Raw genomic sequence first — 8,475 nt, forward strand, 5'->3', positions numbered from 1 at the left:
GAGCATGTGCGGAATCAGAGCGTACAGCATCACAGCACTGGAATTGTGCTGCACTCCGTTCAGGCCATCCTCCAGAGAAAGCATGACGCGGATTCGGAGAGTGTGCAGAAGAGCATCACCAAGATGCTACCTGAATTAGACGGTTTGTGCAATAGCGAAAGTTTGGGCAAACTTGTTCTTCTTCTCTGGAGCATCAGAGGTGAGGGGGAATCTAATAGAAGTTTCTTAGATTTTCAGGCACAGATAATGGTAGAGTACGCAGAAGTTATCTCCATTCCAGGGTTTACATGTCTTTAAACGATCCCCTCTTAGGGCATACAATTCAACTAAGAGGGGATCGTTTTAAACAAGATATGCCAACACCCTACCACTCTATGTCGGCAAGACCAAGGACTGATTGTTGTCCTCAGCAGAGGGAAAACCAGAGGTCCTTGAGCCAGTTCTCCTTGGAGGATCAGAGGCGGGGCGCGTCAGTAACTTTAAATTGTTGGTATAACTCTTTCCTCTACTTTCTTAGGAGACTGCGGAGATTCAGCATGACATCAAAAACCTTGATGAGCTTCTATAGATGTGTCGTAGAGAGTATATTGTCTGTCTGCAACAAGACGTGGTACGGAAATACCGTACCTTTGAAGGAAAATCTTTAAAAAGTTAGTGAATTCGGCCCAGTCTATCACGGGAAAAGCACTCCCAAACATTAAGCAGATCCACATAAAATGATGTAATCGGAAAACAGCATCCACCGTCAGAGGTCGTCACCATCCTGCCATGCTCTTTTTGCGCTGCTGCCATCGGGTAGATGGTACAAGAGCCTCAGGACTCGCACCACCACGTTCAAGAACAGTTACTACCCATCAGCAATCAGACCTTTGATCAACAGGTGATAATGTACGCTCACATGCCCATCCATTGAATAATCTGACAACCAATGATTTCACTTCAGAAACTTTTCTATATTGATAGCTGAGTATGCCAGGAGGAGCTCAGCAGACCAGGCAGCATCTGTGGAAAAGCGTAAGCAGTCGGCGTTTCGGGACGAGATGCTTCACCGTGAAATGTTTTTCTGAATAAATCACTCACTCAGAATTCGGTGTTCGGTGACCTGTTGCAATACGATGAGCAGTGTCAAAAACATAATCTTATCCTCCAACAGTTTTTCTAATCCACCTCAACAACCCAGGTTTTGTTTGCAGAAACAACGTCGCCTCGATTGAATTCTTAAAGACAATTTTTGTCAGGAGTGGGATTCGAACCCACGACCCCAGATTGGGACCAGAACACTCCCGTTTGTCGGAAGGACTTTCATCCCTTGAGTCTGGCGCCTTAGACCACTCGGCCACCCTGACAACTTTTGATGTGAGTTTGAGAACGGAATAAATGCCTGATTTGTAAGGAAAGTCATATCCACTCAAACACATATATCATCCTGCCAATCGGAAATGAAAGCGAGAGTGTTACAGTTTGTTCAGGTTAGGCAACTTCTGTGTAAAGTAAAGCTATAAAATATTACAATTCGAAGACTCGTGAGACGCGTCTCGGCAAGAATTTGGGAAGGACGTTTGTTGAGATGGATGAGAACGCTTGGAAGAGTCATCGCTTTCGCATTTAGGGAAGCGGAGAAATAAACGTTTATAGACAGGACTGAATCTAAAAACTGTGTGGGAATTGATCGCAACAATGTCAACAGAAACTGAACGCAGGAGGTTCAATTATAGCCGGCAACGCTGCTTTACAGATGGATGTTGGAAAGTAGACTATAGGGCCCAATAATCTGATGAATTTGGAATAAAGCGAAGGTTCAATGACAGTCAGAATGTAGGTTTGTAGGTCAATGTTTAATCTGAGAATGGAGACGGAAACAGGGTCTTTTGGACGTTAGAGCAGCGGCCTTTCTGAGAGATGGGACGCTTAACAGAACGTAATTCGCTCTGGTTCTCAGATCCAGTGTTAAAGGCACAGAACACATTAAAGTAAGACAGGGACAAGCGTACAGCCACCGTCTAAGTTGAAGGCTCCTCGCGGGATGTGGGAGGCGGGGATACCTCCGGAGTTCCTGATGACGACACCCGCGAGAAGTGCACACAGCTGCATCTTGCAACAATCCACCCTATGCCGTGATGGACTAGGACACATAGAGTGGTAGATACACCCACGGTGCAGGACATAGGGAACTGTGGGACAGTCAGGAAGAGGAAAGGATTTAAAGAGGCAGTGCAGACTATCCCTATGGCCATCACCATCAGAAACATCTGGATGCGGTTTGTGGTTGCATGACCTGGTAGGGAAAAGCCACAGCGGTCGGACCTCTGGCACTGAGTCTGTTTTTCTGACTCAAAAGGTAAGGGGAAGACAGATTCCTGGATGGTATGTTACCTCCCGGGTGCCAGGGTCAGGGTCAACTTGGATCAAATCTTGAATATTTTTCAGCAGGAGCGTGAGCAGGCAGCGGTTGTGGTCCGTTTAGGTACCAATGACATCGGAGTGACGACTTTATGCAATGGAGATTCAGAGAGTTAGGTGCTGAGGAGGAGGGCAGGATCTTCGGGGTTGTGACAGCGACACGTGGCGCGTCCTAATGAGGCGAGAAATGGAAATATGATACAGATTATCACGTGGCTAAGGGTTTGGTATAGGAGACAGGCCATAGGATTTTTCGAGTACGGATCTCTTTTCCAGGGAAGCTGAGACCTGTGGATAAAGACGGTTTGTGTGTGAACTGGAAGTGTAGTAATATCGTGTCGGAAAGTTAGCTAGCGCTGCATGATGAAGCTTAAACTACATTTACAGGGTAATTGGAACCAGGGTGCCAGAACAGCTAATGCAGAAATTGTGCAGACATGTTGATAAGATCTCACACAACGTCAGGAATGCAATCATTGAGCAAGGTCCGACTGGTGGCCTGAGGTGCGTATGTTTCAGTGGTAGAAGTATCTGAGAATAAGCCGGTGAACTCACTGCTTGGATCAAAACCTGGAATCATGGTATCTCAGCCGATAATGATACTGGGTTGCAGGAGAGTCTGGTCCGGCAGTTCAGTATTTCGGAGTTCCTTTGCTTCAGAAGTGACAGAGCGGGATGGACTAAAGGAGGAGAGTAGAGTTAATGGTCAGGGAAAATTCTCGGCTGTCTTCCGTCAGTGCAGATGCTGAATTCGGCTAATCCAGGTCCCCCTCCTCCGCGGGGTCGTTTAACGCGCTCAAAGGCACGGACAGACGCGCAATGGGTGAAACCGTAAACAAGGAAAGGTATGATCACGTTAATGGGGATAGATTACTGACCACCCAATGGTCAAGAGTATTTAGACGGCCAACTTTGTGGAGAAATCGCTGTGTATTGCAGGAGCATTACGGTTGTGAGAGTAGGTGTTTTTAACATTCCGCACGTTGAATGTTAATTCCACACTTGTAAAGGACAAGATGGGTAGGTGATCGTTCAGGGTATTTTTTTTCTTTTGTGCGTTGATGAACCAACGAGAGCGTGCTCGATACTTGATCTGCTATCGTGAAGTAAATGAAACAGGACAAGCGATAGAAGCTTGATTTAACGAACACTTCGTAACTGGTGATCACAATGCCATTGGTTTCATTGTAAATATGGTAAAAAGATCGTTCTAGTCCGTGCGTTGAGATTTTCCATTGGGGAAGGTCAATTTGGACGGTATTGAAACACATTTATCTGTTGCCGATTGAGGCAGGATGTTTTCTGGGGCATGGGACGTGTTGAGAAATGAAAATTGGAGCGTAGAAAGCTCGTATGGGCCTTTCAGAAATAAAGATAGAGACAACAAGAGTGAATAACCTTGGTTTTCAAGAGTAATGATGTTTTGGCACCTCGGTCCCGATGCCGCAGGAGACGGACGAGGTCCCTCACTATGATTTGGCTGCTGTTTTCACTAAAGACACATAGACCTCTGAGGGAGACTGTATGGTGTAGAGGACACCAAATGAGCCTAACTCGGCCGGATTGTTATGTCTTCAAGTGATTCCAACAGATTTTTGAGGCCAAATTTTCCCTTGACGGAACCATGCTGTCTCTGGTCTACTTCATCATGTCTGAGACTTCATCCTTAATGATTGACGCCAACACCTTCTCATCCGCTGTGGTCAGAATGAGCGGCTTAGAATCTTCCTGTTTTTTAGATTTTTCGTGTCTTCTGACTCTCCATGCTGGAAGTGTGAAGTGATATTTGCAATTTTCCACTCTTCCGAAAAAATTCTAGAACCGAGTGGTTGTTGCAAGATCATCACTAATAACCCACCATGTCTTCAGCCAACGCTTTTTAAACTCTGGGGTGTACAGCATCTGGTCCCTCCAGTCTTCCTTCAGACACGAGTTAGACACTTACCTTCTCTCCGGTCATGGTAACTTCACACACTTCATACCCCTGACACCTATAACTTCCATCACGCGGCTGGTGTTTTCCAGACTGAAGACTGATGCAAAATACTATTTAGTTCGTCCGATATTTCAAGGTCCCACAGTGCTACATCTCCAGCAGTGCTGTCAACGATCCGATGTTCAATCTCGCTACTTTTCTTACTTTATGTATCAGAGGAAAATTTTGGTAACTTTGCTAATATTGTTAGTCAGCTTACTTTCGTACTCTATCTTTACCTTCATAATGCCTTTCCAGTACTCCAACCTCCAACTTATATTGCTCAATTGTACTTTTTATTACTCAATTGCTCTTTTGTTTTTTATGTTGGTTTTGAAATCTTGTATTAAGACTTTAAGATATAAGAAAAAAGTAGGCCATACGGCCTATTCAGTCTGCTTCGCCAGTCAATCATGGACTGATCCCAAACATCCATCATTCTCACGACGCTGTCTGTTCACCCCATAACCTCTGAGGCCTTGCCTAATCAACAACCCATCTATCCCTGACATAAATACACCGAGTGGCCTGGCCTCCACAGCCGCTCGTGCCAACAAATTCCACAGATTTACCACCCTCTGACGAAACAAATTTCTTCTCATCTCAGTTCTAAATGGACGTCCTTCAATCCTGAAGTTGTGCCCTCTTGTCCTAGAATGCCCTACAATGGGAAATAACTTCGCCATATCTGATCTGTTTAGACATTTTAAAATTCGGAATGTTTATATGATATCCGGCTCATTCTCCTGAGCTCCATGGAATACAACCCCAGAGCTGCCAAATGTTCCTCATACGGTAACCCTTTCATTTCTCGAATCATTGAGGTGAATCTTCACTGAACCATCTCCAATAGCAGTATACCTTTTCTAAAATAAGAGCCTCAAATTGCACACAATACTCTAATGTGGTCTCACGAGTGCCTTATAGAGCCTCAACATCACATCCCTGCTCTTATATACTATACATCGAGAAAGTAATGCCAACGGTGCATTCGACGTCCTCAGAAACGTTTCAACTTGGAGGCTAACCTTCAGGGTATATTGCCCAATAAATCCCAAGTCCATTGATCTCTGTATTTTGAATTCTCTCTCCATCCAAATAATTGTATGCACGTTTATTTTTTCCTACAAAATGCATGGCCATATAATTTCCAACATTGTATTTCATTTTCCACTTCTTTGCCTATTCCCCTAAATGATCTAAGTCGCTCTGCAAGCCCTCTGTTTCCTCGACACTACCCGCTCCTCACTTATGCTGCACCGGTGAATCACCAGTGGTAACCGGCACCCAGACCAGTCGCGCAGGAGTTTCCTTTCAGAAAACTATACAGGCTTTGTCCTATCTTGTCATGTGCCTGCGGGTACTCCGTAATCTCATCCCTAACATCGATTCCGACAACTTCCCAACCACTGATAACTGGCTAACAGGCCTTCTTAAATTGTGAAATAACGTTTGCAATTTTTCTGTCATCTGGTACGCCAGAATCTATGGATTCTTGAAAGGTTATCGTTAATGCCTCCACAATCTGTAGCATTAAAAATGTGGGGGTATAGCTCAGTGGTAGAGCATTTGACTGCAGATCAAGAGGTCCCTGGTTCAAATCCAGGTGCCCCCTTCAAAAATAAAAAAAAGTGACCACAGCGATGATATAGATTGTAACTTCATTTATTGAAGTTTAATTGAGCTAAGTGTGAGGTGCTAAATTTTGCTTGGACTGATCAAAATAGGCCACACATGGTAAATGGTAGGACACTGAGGAATGCAGTAGAACAAAGTGATCTAGGAATAATGATGCATAGTTCCCTGACGGTGGAATCTCATGTGGATAGGTTGGTGAAGAAAGCTTTTGGTATGCTGGCCTTTATAAATTAAAGAATTGAGCATATTGAGAATTAGGATGTAATGCTAAAATTGTACAAGACATTGGTGAGGCCAAATTTGGAGTATTGTGTACAGTTCTGGTCACCGAATTATAGGAAAGATGTCAACAAAATAGAGAGAGTACAGAGGGGATTTACTAGAATGTTACCTGTGTTTCAGCGCCTATGTTACCGAGAAAGGTTGAACAAGTTAGGTCTTTATTTGTGGAGCGCAGAAGGTTGAGGGAGGCCTTGATAGAGGTATTTAAAATTATGAGGGGGATAGATAGAGTTGACGAGGATGGGCTTTTTCCATTGAGATTAGGGGAGATTCAACCAAGAGGACATGAGTTGAGAGTTAAGGGCAAAAGTTTAGGGGTAACACGAGGGGGATCTTCTTTACTCAAAGAGTGGCAACTGTGTAGATCGTGCTTCCAGTAGAAGTGGTAGAGGCAGATTAGATATTGTCCTTTAAAAAAAAATGGATAGGTATATGGACAGGAAAGGAATGGAGGGTTATTGGCTGAGTGCAGTTCGGTGGGACGAGGTGAGAGTAACCGTTCGGCACCGGTTAGAAGGGCCCGGATGGCCTGTTTCAGTGCTGTAATTGTTATATGATTATATGGTTAATCTCACCCGCTACATTCGTCAGAACCCGAGGGTGCATTCCATCAGGTCCAGGAGCAGGTAGCTTCCTGAGCACCTTCTCAGTCGTAATCTTTCCTGCACAAACTTCACTTCCCTGGCGCTCCTGAATGTCCGGTATACTGCAGACGCCTTCCACTGTGAACACTGATGCAAAATACGCATTCAGTTCCTTTGTCATCTCTGCATCTCTCATTGCAATATCTCCCGCGTCATTTTCTATCAATCCTATATCTACCCTCGACTCTCTTTTACCCTTAATGTACTTAAAACAGCTATTAGTATCTTCATGGATATTAGTCACCAGCTTCCTCTTGTAATTCATCGTTTCCTTCCAAATGACCTTCTTTGTTTAATTCTGCAGGTTCTTAAAACCTCCCCATTGTTTTATCTTTCCAATAGCTGTGGTTTCCTTTTACGCCCCCTCTTTTGCTTTTACTTCGGCTATGACTACACTTGTCAGCCACGGTAGTGTCCTTCCTCCCTTTGAAAATGTATTCTTATTTTTATTTCCTGCAGATGTCCCTTTCCAGTCAACTTCGGCCAGTTACCCTCCCATGCCATTGTAATTTCCTTTATTCCACTGACATACCGACACATTGGATTTTATTTTTCCCTCTCAAATATCATTGTGAACTTGATAATAATGTGATTTCTGTTCCCTCAGGGTCCTTTAACCTTGAGCTCTCTTACCAGCTCCGATCATTGCACAACACCCAAACCAGCACAGCCGATCCGATAGTGGGCTGAACAACAAGCTGTTGTAAAAAGCCATCCCTTAAACATTCTGCAAATTCTCTCTCTTGTGGTCCAGTAGTGACGTGCTTTTCCCAATCCGCTTTCATGTTAATATTTCCAATGATTATCATGACATTGCCTTTCTGACGCGCATCTTCTATCTCCTGCTGTAATTGGTAAACCAACAGGCTGTTTGGAGGCCTGTATATAACTGCCATTAGGGCCCCTTTACCCTTGCCATTTCTTAACTCAACCCGTGGAGACTCTACACCTTCCAATCCTATGTCACCTCTTTCCAATGATTTAATATTATTTCTTATACACAGAGCCACAGCACCCCTTCTGCCTACTAACCTATCTTTCCGATACATCGTATATCCTTGGACGTTTAGCTCCCGATGGCAGCCATCCTTTAGCCGAGTTTCAGAGATAGCCACAACGTCATGTTTGCCAATCTGCAGCTGAATTTTCAGATCGTCCATTTTATTCCTTATGCTGCGTGCAATCATCCTACTTAACGTCGACCTGTTCAGGCATATCAGCCTGTTCTAGTTTGCTCACATTTGTCAAGATCTTTCTCAATCGTGAATACTGAGAGAAAGTATTCATTAAGGACCTTTCCTACCTCTCCGAAACCAGGCCCATGTTTCCTCAGTTATTCCTGATCGGTCCTGTCGTGACACACGTAATCCTTCAGTTCCCACATATGTGGGAAACGCCATGGGTATTTAATCTCCTTCCTAGCGATATTTTAACCTTTTCTGATCGTAGATTCCATGCTCTCTAACTGTAGGAATGCGTTGCCCAGAGCATCTGTGCCGCAGGCTCTCCACACTCACCCGGCCAAGCACTGCCGCT

The 8,475-nt window shown here is 44.4% G+C and overlaps 2 non-coding genes across 2 annotated transcripts; one reads left to right on the top strand and one right to left on the bottom strand.

Annotated features, from left to right (window-relative positions):
* Window positions 1-1,232: 1,232 nt before the first annotated feature.
* Window positions 1,233-1,346, bottom strand: trnal-caa (transfer RNA leucine (anticodon CAA)). The gene is made up of 2 exons: window positions 1,309-1,346; window positions 1,233-1,267 (listed from the first exon to the last, which is right to left on the bottom strand). It is a non-coding gene; the product is annotated as a tRNA-Leu (tRNA).
* A 4,572-nt stretch (window positions 1,347-5,918) lies between these two features.
* trnac-gca (transfer RNA cysteine (anticodon GCA)) lies at window positions 5,919-5,990 on the top strand. Its single transcript has one exon. It is a non-coding gene; the product is annotated as a tRNA-Cys (tRNA).
* The last annotated feature ends 2,485 nt before the right edge of the window (window positions 5,991-8,475 follow it).

This window comes from Hemitrygon akajei, unplaced genomic scaffold, assembly GCF_048418815.1.
Source record: "Hemitrygon akajei unplaced genomic scaffold, sHemAka1.3 Scf000109, whole genome shotgun sequence".
Taxonomy (NCBI): Eukaryota; Metazoa; Chordata; class Chondrichthyes; order Myliobatiformes; family Dasyatidae; genus Hemitrygon; species Hemitrygon akajei.